At 35.0% G+C, this 12,102-nt stretch overlaps 1 long non-coding RNA gene across 1 annotated transcript in view; it reads right to left on the reverse strand.

Moving 5' to 3' along the window:
• The window catches only part of LOC103350440 (uncharacterized), a 43,361-nt gene that overhangs the window by 28,050 nt on the left and 3,209 nt on the right, over window positions 1-12,102 (reverse strand). The gene's annotated exons all lie outside the window — the stretch shown is intronic.

The raw sequence follows: 12,102 nt of genomic DNA on the forward strand, positions 1-12,102 counted from the left end.
GTCAATATGTAATTTCAAATGGAAATGCAATACAAGGTTTATAAACTAGATTAGATTTCTGTTATCACTTTGACTCAGAATTCAACAAATATGGGGACATGTTAAACTCATTTGTCAAATTGGCTAAGACAAATCAAATTGCAAAGAAGTGTATTTATATTCAGTATACTGGGTTGAATTGTGTCCTTCCAACAGAGGTGGAAGTTTACTCATAACCACTTTTACACATGTAATTGATTTTGTTTTGAAACATAGTCAATCCTTCACAACTGTAAATTCTTAGTCCTAACCACAGATCTGAAATATTTAAGAAAAAATTAAGTTCAAAATATTCTAGAAAACACAATGCTGAATTTACATGAATTAAATGATTTATATGAGTGCCCTATTGTAGCTTCTCACTGTTTTGCAGGCTCTTAATTCACTGATCCTCAGTCTCTGTAGCACTCATTGTTGAGCATTGTTCACTTTTGTTTTATTTGTGTACATTGTAGTTAGGCTTATGATGGTTATTTCTGTTATAAATGTGTTCAAAAGATATTTTCTGGAAGAGGGAACAATATTCTTTTACCAACATAGTATCACTAGTACTTAAATATCATTAACATTGTATTAGTTATTGTAAGTAATATACAAATAATTTAAAGTATAGAGGTGTACAAGTGACTGTGGTATTCTTTGAGGATCCTGAAATCAGTTCTCCATGATACTGGGGGATGACTGAAACATCTTTGCAGATGTAGATATGTTAAGATGAGGTCATCATGGATAATGGTGGACCCTAAACCACGTGACTGATGTCCTTACAGGAGGACAGGAGGACAAAAATGTTTACATAAAGGCATCACAGAGATGAGCTAGCCATGTTGTAGAATTCCAAACAGGAAAACCATTAGGCAAGGGGTGACAAGAATGCCCAGTAAAGATCAGTAGCTAGGAAAAGACGAGTCTGGTCTTTCCTAGAACCGGAGCCCCTATGAGAACATGGTGCTGCCAACACCTTTAATTCAAACTTCTACCTCACAGAATTGTGAGAAGAAATTTCTATTATTTAGGCCATGTGCTAAGAAACTGATAGATTCAGTTATATATTTTTCTGTACTGTGTGATATCTATGTCCAATTCTTCTTCCATATCATGAATTCACACTGTAAACTATGCATGTAGTTTACATCATGTGAAAATGTTTATGTCTTAAACACATTCTATTTTAGAACTAAGCATAAGAAACAGTGGGTTGTTTGCATTTCATCCCTGTGTCTGTTCACAATTAATAACCATATAAGATTATGAATTGAAATATCATCACTAACTATAAGACCTGTTAAAATAAACTGACTTTGCCAACATGAACAGCTAAAGCAATGAGGAATATCCTAGGCAAAACTGTTGTGTACTGTAAAATGCATAGTACAATGATGATGTAACAAAAGAAAGAACTGTCTTAAAGTTGCAATTACTTATGATTCTTCTGCTCCGGCTCTGAAAGAACTTTCCATCAAAGTTGAAGTGAACTCAAATATAGTTTTAGTATCTGAATGACCTTTCTCTCTCTTTTTTTTTTTTTTTTTTTTTTTTTTTTTTTTGTTTTGTTTTGTTTAAGGGTTTCACATGAAACCTTTGGGCCTTTCCAACTTTTTTTGTCTTCAGATGTTTCCCTTTAAGTTACATCTCTAACCCCGGATAGATTCTGTACTTTCTTATAAGCCATTCCTTACTCTGTAGGGAACTGATATATAAGGTCTGACCTTGGTTTCAAAGAAAATTGAAAGAATGAAAAGGGTAGGAGAGTAAGTAAAGCAATAGGAAGTCTTGTATTATTCAAGGTCAGAGAAATCAGAACACATGCAATTTTAAAGGAGAGCTAGGATTAATTTTTGTCTAATTTAAATATAATTGTCATACATTCAATGGTTATCAAATATATATGCTACATGAAAACTATTTTTCCCAAATCCTTGAAAGTTACATATGCATTCATATAAATATGTACATATTTACTTTAAAAATTTTCAATTTTAAAATCATTTATATGACAAAATATACACATATCTCATCTTCATTTAAAAATAAAAAACTATTATTTGTTTATTACATACTAGCATAAATGGAGTTATAAACTTTTTTCTATATTGAGGGGAATACATTTTCTTCCAAACTGAATTTTCATGATGCATATTATATAATAAACTAAATACTTTTAGTAAATAGGCATGATTTTATTTCTACGACATGAGGGGATCCAAATGTGACAATCAATTTTCTTAAAAGTATTGAGCAAGTAGTTTGTGTATTTTAGTGTTCTTAGGACATTAAAATTAGTCTATATGTCTAAAAGATTCAAATATGAATTCAAAATTATGTGTAACAGAATAACATAAGGAATGTGATAAAATTTTTCTCTGTCAATAAATGGGTCAATTGCTGATTTTACAATACATGATGCCTAGAACTGGGGTAATATAATATGAATTTAAAGATATGGTTCTATTTTGGTAATGAGATGGCTTGAATATTTATTTCCGAAACCATGCAGGAGTGTAGTCTCCAAAGATTTATGCTAATTGTACTAACAGGTTAGAATCATAATTCAATTTATGTATTTAGAAGCATGGCCTTTGTTAAGTGATTAAATTGGATTAGGTTATTAGATCATTAGAATAGAGCCAGCATGATTAGATCTTATTGACTTTGTAAAGAGAGGTAGAGCCCAAATATGGACAGATACCCAGACATGTATTCTCTCTGTCACTTGTCATGATATGTAGTGTTTTCTTAGGTTTCTTTTAGGAAGAAGGCCACAAAAAAACAAAGTATCTAGACCCTGCACCTCAAAAATGATGAGATGATTTTCTTTTCTTTATAAAATATCTACCATAGGCCTTCAATCAGAGTAATGAAACCTTACTCATACATATGTCTTACTTTTATTTGTTTAACTTTTATTTAATAAATATGAATTTCCAAAGTACAACTTATGGATTATAATGGCTTTTCCCCCATAACTTCCCTCCTACCCGCAACCCTCCCATCTCCCACTCTCTCTCCCATTCAATTCACATCAAGATTCATTTTCAATTATTTTTATATACAGAAGATCAATTTAGTATATATTAAGTAAAGATTTCAACAGTTTGCACTCACACAGAAACATAAAGTGTAACATACTGTTTGAGTACTAGTTATAGAATTAATAAACATTGAACAACACATTAAGGACAGAGATCCTACATGAGGAGTAAGTGCACAGTGACTCCGGTTGTTGGCCTAGCAAATTGACATTCTTATTTATGGCGTCAGTAATCTCCCTAGGCTCTAGTCATGAGTTGCAAAGGCTATGAAAGCCTTTTGAGTTCACCAACTCGGATCTTATTTAGACAAGGTCATAGTCAAAGTGGAAGTTCACTCCTCCCTTAGTAGAAAGGTACCTCCTTCTTTGATGGCCTGTTCTTTCCACTGGGATCTCACTTTCAGAGATCTTTCATTTAGGTCTTTTTTATTTTTTTGGCCAGAGTGTCTTGACCTTCCATGCCTATAAAATTCTCATGGGCTCTTCAGCCAGATCTGAATGCGTTAAAGGCTGATTCTGAGGCCAGAGTGCCATTTAGGGCATCTGCCATTCTGTGAGTCTGCTGTGTAAACCGCTTCCCATGTTGGATCATTCTCTCCCTTTTTAATTCTATCAGTATTAGCAGACACTAGTCTTATTTATGTGATCCATTTGACTCTTAATCCTATCATTATGATCAATTGTGAATGGAAATTGATCATTTTGACTAGTAAGATGGCATCTGTACATGCCACCTTGATGGGATTGAGTTGGAATCCCCTGGCACGTTTCTAACTCTACCATTTGGGGCAAGTCAGCTTGAGCATGTCCCAAATTGTATATCTCCTCCCACTCTTATTCCCACTCTTATATTTAACAGAGATCACTCTTCAGTTAAATTTAAACACCTGAGAATAATTGTGTGTTAATTACAAAGTTCAACTAATAGTATTAACTAGAACAAAAAAATATTAAAAGGGACAAAGCATTAATTTGTACATCAACAGTCAGGACAAGGGCTGATCAAGTCACTATTTTTGCTAGCGTCCATAACACTTCAACAAGTTTCCTTTTTGGTGCTCAGTTAGTTGTCACCGAACAGGGAGAACATATGATATTTGTCCCTTTGGGACTGCCTTATTTCACTCAGCATGATGTGTTCCAGATTCCTCCATCTTATTGCAAATGACCTGATCTCATTGTTTTTTTTTTTTTTAACTGCTGTATAGTATTCTACAGAGTACATATCCCATAACTTCTTTATCCAGTCTACTGTTGATGGGCATTTAGGTTGATCCAGGTCTTAGCTATTGTGAATTCAGTTGCAATAAACATTAATGTGCAGACCGCTTTTTTGTTTGCCAATTTCATTTCCTTTGGGTAAATTCCAAGGAGTGGGATGGCTGGGTTGTATGGTAGGGCTATATTCAGGTTTCTGAAGAATCTCCAGACTGACTTCCATAGTGGCTTAACCAGTTTGCATTCCCACCAACAGTGGGTTAGTGTCCATTTTTCCCCACATCCTCTCCAGCATCTGTTGTTGGTAGGTTTCTGTATGTGAGCCATTCTAACCAGGGTGAGGTGCAACCTCATTGTGGTTTTGATTTGCATTTCCCTGATTGCTATGATTCTGGACATTTTTTCATGTGCCAGTTGGCCATTTGGATTCCCTCTTTTGAAAAATGTCTATTGAGCTCCTTGGCCCATCTCTTAAGTGGGTTGTTTGTTTTGATGTTGTGGAGTTTCTTGATCTCTCTGTAGATTCTGGTTATTAGTCATTTATCAGTTGCATAGTTTGCAAATATTTTTTCCCGTTCTGTCAGTTGCCTCTTCACTTTCTTGACTGTTTCTTTGCAGCACAGAAATTTCTCAATTTGATGCAATCCCAATTGTTAAGGTTGGCTTTGACTGCCTGTGCTTCCGGAGTTTTTTTCAAGATGTCTTTGCCGGTGCTAATATCTTGCAGGGTTTTTCCAATGTTCTCTAATAATTTGATGATGTCGGGTCATAGATTTAGGTCTTTAATCCATGTTGAGTGGATTTTTGTGTAAAGTGAAAGGTAGGGGTCTTGCTTCATGCTTCTGCACATGGAAATGCAGTTTTCCCAGCACCATTTATTGAATAGACTGTCCTTACTCCAGGAATTGGTTTAGGATATTTGATCAAATACAAGTGGGCTGCATATATTTGGATTGATTTCTGGTGTTTCTATTTGATTCAATTGGTCTATCCATCTGTTTCTGTAACAGTGCCATGCTGTTTTGATTACATATCATCTGCAAAGAGGAATAGTTTGACTTCTTCCTTCTCAATTTGTATTCCTTTAATTTCTTTTTCTTGTCTAATGGCTCCGGCTAAAACTTCCAGAACTATATTGAATAGCAGTGGTGAGAGTGGGCATCCATGTCTGGTACTAGATCTCAGTGGAAATGCTTCCAACTTTTCCCCCATTCAATAGGATGCTGGCCGTGGGTTTTCCATAATTGTTTTGATTGTATTGAGGAATGTTCCTTCTATACCCAGTTTGCTTAGAGTTTTCATTATGAAATGGTGTTTTATTTTATTGAATATTTCTCTGCATCTATTGAGATAATCGTATATTTTTTTCTTCTGCAGTTTGTTAATGTGGTGTATCACATTGATTGATTTGTGCATATTGAACCATCGCTGCATGCCATGGTGAAATCCTACTTGGTCTGGGTGGATGATCTTTCTGTTGTGTTGTTGCATTCTATTGGCGATAATTTTATTGAGGATTTTTGCGTCTATGTTCATCAGTGATATTGGTCTGTAATTTTCTTAACCTGCTGCATCTTTTTCTGGCATAGGGATTAAGGTGATGCTGGCTTCATAGAAAGAATTTGGGAGGATTACCTCTTTTTCAATTGTTCTGAATAGTTTGAGAAAAATTGGAGTTAGCTCTTCTTTAAAAGTCTGGAAGAATTCAGCAGTGAATCCATCTTGCACTGAGCTTTTCTTTGTTGGGAGGACCTTTATTACTGTTTCAATTTCTGTCTCAGTTATGGGTATATTTAGGTCTTCTATGTCTTCCTAGTTCAATTTAGGTAGGTTGCATGTGTCCAGGAATCTACCCATTTCTGATAGATTTTCCTGTTTGCTGGCATACAAGTCCTTGTAGTAATTTCTGATGATTCTTTTTATTCCTGTGGTGTCTGTTATGTTTCCTTTTTCATCTCTGATTTTATTGATTTGGGTCTTTTCTCTTCTTTTTTTAGTTAGTTGGGCCAATGGGGTGTCAATTTTGTTGATTTTTACAAAAAAACACAGCTTTTTTGCTTGGTTGATTTTTGTAATCTTTTTTTTTTGGGATTCAATCCTGTTGATTTCTTCTCTGATTTTAATTATTTCTCTTCTCCTACTAGATGTGGGCCTGATTTGCTGCAGTTTTTCTAGATCCTTGGGATGCACTGAAAGCTCATTTATTTGGTGCCTTTCCAATTTCTTGATATAGGCACCTATTGCTATAGACTTTCCTCTTAACACTGCGTTTGGTGTATCCCATAAGTTTTGATATGTTGTGGTCTTATCCTCATTTACTTCCAGAAAGTTTTTGATTTCTCTTTTGATTTCTTGAATGACCCAGTGTTCATCCAGGAGCATGTTTCTCAGTCTCCATGTGTTTGCAGATGCTGTAGGGATTCCTAAGTTGCTAATTTCCAACTTCATTCCACTGTGGTCTGAGAAGCTGCATTGTATGATTCTAATTGTTTTGAATTTGCTGAGACTTGGCCTAGTATATGGTCAATCCTAGAGTAGGTTCCATGTACTGCTGAGAAGAATGTAAATTATTTAAGTGTAGGATGAAAAGTTCTGTAGATATCTGTTAGATCCATTTGGGCTATAGTGTCAATTAAATCTGCTGTTTCCTTGTTGATCTTCTTTCCGGATGATCTATTTCTGAGAGTGGAGTATTGAAGTCCCCCAGTACTATTGTATTGGAGTCTAAGTCTCCCTTTAAGTCCATTAACATATATTTTAAATAACCTGGTGCCCTGTAATTAGGTGCATAAACATTTATAATAGTTACATCTTCCTGTTGAATTGATCTGTTAATCATTATATAGTGCCTCTCTTTGTCTCTCTTAACAGTTTTTATGTTAAAGTTTATTTTATCTGATATTAAGATGGCTATGCCAGCTTTTTTTGTTTGTTTGTTTCTGTTGACATGGAATATCTTTTTCCAACCTTTCACTTTCAGTCTGCATGCATATTTGTTGGAAAGATGTGTTTCTTGTAAGCAGCAACCAGATGGGTTTTGTTCCTTAATCCATTCAGCCAGTCTGTGTCTTTTAATTGGAGAGTTAAGGCCATTAACGTTCAATGTGACTATTGAAAAGTAGTAACTTTGGCCTGCCATTTTCCCAAAGATATTTTCTAATATATGTTTTGAACTTCCTGTGATCTTTTACTGAGAGGTAGGTTTTCTTCCTTTACCATCTTTCATATTGATGGCTGTGTTTCTGTGTTTTTGTGTGTAACACATCTTTGAGCATCTTTTGCAGGTCTGGATGAGTGGCAACAAATTCTTTCAATTTCTGTTTGCTATGAAAGGTCTTTATTTCACCTTCATTCACAAATGAGAGCTTTGCAGGATACAATATTCTGGGCTGGCAGTTTTTCTCTGTTAGTACCTGGGCTATATCTCGCCATTCCCTCCTAGCCTGTAGGGTTTCTGATGAGAAGTCTGCTGTAAGACTAATTGGAGATCCTTTGAGAGTAATCTGACGTTTCTCTCTTGCACATTTTGGAATCTTTTCTTTATGTTTCACTGTGGTGAGTTTGATTACAATGTGTCGTGGTGAGGATCTCTTTTGGTCATGATGATGATAGTGATTCTTCCAATCCATGAATATGGAATATTATTCCATTTTTCCTTCTTCTATTTCTTTCTTTAATGTTTTGAAATTTTAATTATAGTGTTCTTTGACAACATTAGTTAAATTTATTCTAATGTGTTTATTTTTTGTAGTTATTATGAATTGGATTGATCTTAGAAGTTCTTTCTCAGCCATGCCATTATCTGTGTATGCAAAAGTTTTGATTTTTATATGTTAATTTTATATCCTGCCCCTTTACCAAACTCTTTTATGAGTTCTAATTGTCTCTCAGTGGATTCTTTTGAAACCTCTATATATAGAATCATATCATCTACAAGTAGGGATATTTTGACTTCCTCCTTTCCAGTTTTTATCTCCTTGTTTTCTTTGTCTTGCCTAATGGCTCTGGCTAAAACTTCCAAGACTATATTAAATAGCAATTGTGAGAGTGGGCACCTTTGTCAATCCTGGATCTTATTGGGAATGCTTCCAACTTTTCACCTTCAATAAAGTTCTGGCTGTGGATTTGTCATAAATTGCCTTGATTGTATTGAGGAATGGTCCTTCTATACACATTTTGCTTAAGGTTTTCTTCAAGGAAGGATGTATTTTATCAAGTGCTTTCTCTGCATCTATTGGATTAATCATATTTTGTTTGTTCTTCTGCTTGTTAATGTGATGTTTCACATATATTGATTTGCGAATGTTGAACCATCTTTGTATACCAGGTATAAAACCCACTTGATCAAGGTATGTGATCTTTCTGATTTGTTGTTGGGTTCTACTAGCTAATATTTTTGAGGACTTTTGCTTGTATGTTCATCAGTGTTATTGGTCTATGCTGCTCTCTCTGTTGTATCTTTCTGTGGTTGAGATATTAAGATGATCCAGGCTTCAAAGAGGGATTTTAGGAAGATTCCATTCTTTTCAATTGTTTTGAATAGCTTAAAAAGAATTGGAATTAGTTCTTTAATTGTCAGGTAGAACTCAACAGTGAAGTCATCCATTCTTTTGGTTTCTTTATTGGGAAGGTCTTTATTATTAACACAATATCTGTCTTGGTTATTGGACTGTTTTTGTTTTCTGTATCTTCAACTCAATTTTGGTAGATTGCATGTGTCCAGAAATCTATCCTTTTCTTCTATATTTTCCAATTTGTTGGAATATAGTTCTTTGAAGTACTTCCTGATGAGCATCTTTATTTCTATGGTATCGGTTGTTACATTTCTTTTTTCATCTCTGATTTTATTGATTTGTTTCTTTCCCCTCTTTTTTTTGATTAATTGAGCCAATGGTGTACCAGTTTGTGAATATTTTCAAAAAAATCATCTCATCATTTTACTGATCATATTTATTGTTTTTTGTTTTGATTTTATTTCTTCTCTAAGCTTAGTTATTTCTTTCCTACTAACACTAACGGGTTCAGTTTGTTATTTTTCTAGGTACTTGAGATGCATTGATTGCTTATTATTTTGATACCTTCCCAATTTCTTGATGTAGGCACTAATTTCTATAAAATTCCCACTTCACACTTCTTTTGCTGCATCCCACAAGTTTTGATATGATGCATTGTCAACTTCATTCATTTCCAGAATTTTTTTATATCTCATTTAATTACTTCTATGACCCACTGTTTATTCAGATGCACGTTATTCAGTCTCCATGTGTTCTCAAATATTATAGAGATGATTGAGTTGTTAAATTAATGCTTCAAGCCATTGTGGTCAGAGAAGATGCATGTTGTGATTTCAGGTTTTTTTTTTTTTTTTTTTTAATTTGATGAGACTTGCTTTATGGCCTAGCATATGTTCTACCTTAGAGAATGTTCCACACACAGATGAGATGATTGCATATTTTGTAACTGTGAGATGAAAAGTTCTATAGGTATCCATAGGATTATTTGTTCTACAGCGTTGAGAGCTTTGTTGTTTTGTTGTTGATTTTCTGTCTAGTTGATCTGTCCATTGATGAAATTGGGGTGTTGAAGTCCCCTGATACTAATGTATTATAGTTGATGTCTCCCTTTAGATACATTAACATTTCCTTTAAATAGCCAGGTTCACTGTAATTGGGTGCAGATAAATTTATTATATTTACATCTTCCTATTGAATCGATATTTTAATCATTACATACTGCCATTCTTCATCTCTTTTAGCAATTTTTTGTTAAATCTACTTTGTCAGATATTAGGATATTAGGATGGCTACCCCTGACCTTTATTGCTTTCCATTAGCACAGAATAAATTTTTCCATCCTTTTGCTTTCAGTCTGTATCTTTGTTGGTGAGATTTATTTCTTGTAGGAAGCAAATATGGATCTTGTTTTTAATCCATTTAGCTAGTCTGTGTCTTTAAACTGGGGAGTTGAGGCCATTTACACTCAAGGTAACTATTGATAGGTAATGACTTGGTCCTGCCATTTTTCATAAATATTCCTATTGTTTACCTTAGATTTCCTTTGTACTTTTACTGGGGGATTTTGTGCCTCCACATTCTTTCATAATGATGACTATATGTTCTTCTCTGTGTTGCATATCCTTAAGCATCTTTTGTAAGGCTGGCTGAGGAGTGACAAATTCTTTCAATTTCTGTTTGCTATCAAAGGTCTTCATTTCACCTTCATTCATAAATGAGGGCTTTGATGGTTACAGTATTCTGCCTTGACAGGTTTTTTTTTTTTTCCTCTTAAGACTTGGACTATTTCTCCCCATTCTCTCCTAGCTTGTAGACTTTCTGATGAGAAGTCAGCTGTGAGTCTAATTGGAGATACTGTGAAACTAATCTGGTGTTTCTCTCATGCATATTTAAGGATATTCTCTTTAAGGTTTTGTTGAAATTCTGATTAAAATTTGATGTGGTGAAGATCGATCTTTTCTTGTCAAGTCTATATGGAGTTCTATGTACTTTCTGTAGTTTAATACCCCTTTCCTCCTCCTAACTGGGGAAGGTTACTATACCTATTTATATAGTCCCTCCAATTCATTCTCTTTCCACTCCTTCATATGTTAGTCATTTGATAGTATCCCATAAATCTCTAGCATTATTTTTAGTTTTTTTTTTCTAATTTCTTCTATTTTTCTTCTTGTCTCACTGAATAATTTCCAAAAATTTGTCTTCTAGCTAAGATATTCTTATTTCCTCCTCACTTAAACTGCTGTTCTGGATTCTCATTGGGTTTTTATTTCATCTATTGAATTATTTTCTAACATTTCATCCTAATTTATCTTTAAAATCTTGATTTCATGGGATACTTTTCATTCATGTCACATATGGATTTTTTTTAATTCATGGGTTTGCTTCTCATTGTTTCAGAGCAATGCTAGGATAAATCATTTGAATTCTTTTTTGGCATTTCATCAATCTGTGCATCTTCATATTCTCATATAGAGTATTGTGTTCCATTGTTTGGGGGTTCATGTTGTCTTCCTTAATGTTGTATCTTGAATTTCTCCTTTTATTTGTAGGCATTTTTTGAGATGCTTGTTGGTTTTCCCTCTGATGGCTTTTATCTTTGAACTAGCCTCTGTGGATTAGTGGAATGTCTGCATTTTCAGTGAATATTCAGAAGTGTGTAGTGGGTATGACCAGGAAGCTCTGGTCAGTGCTGCAGGGTGGAGTGACTATCCAGGGTGACACCCAAATTGGGAATAGTAGATCTCCTTTTTTTAACAAAAGAGGGTAGAATGGTCATCTCTTTTGGTGTGATCACACCCTCACCTCCTCTCTTTCAAGGTGATCAGTGCCTGTGTGTTAGCTCACAGTGGGTGCAATACTCATCTGCACTGACACATGGACCACAAAAAGAATCTTTGCAATCCTCACTAGGAGCACTAATACTGCTACAATGACCCATCCCAAGCAATCAGGGAGCTCTCAGCATGTGTAGCTATACACAGTGATTGCCCAGAGACCCAGCTACACCCTGCACCCTCTTGTGCTGTCATAAACTCCCGTGTCTTAGCATACAAGGCTCCCACAGTCATGGGGTGCAGAGGATCCACTCTGCTCCAGTAGCATGCCCCGTCCACACAAGGGCAGATATTCCCAGAGCCAGCCACCTGTGGGTTCTCTTCCTAGGCAGCTTGAGCCATATAGTCTGTGGTCTGTTGAAAAACCAGCAGCACCTCACCATGCTATGTGGTTGCCAAATCCCTATATATAATTTAGCATCAAAACATGTACAATTTCAGATAATTTCAGATCACTAAGCCATAT

The sequence above is a fragment of the Oryctolagus cuniculus genome, chromosome 4 (assembly GCF_964237555.1).
Source record: "Oryctolagus cuniculus chromosome 4, mOryCun1.1, whole genome shotgun sequence".
Lineage (NCBI taxonomy): Eukaryota > Metazoa > Chordata > Mammalia > Lagomorpha > Leporidae > Oryctolagus > Oryctolagus cuniculus.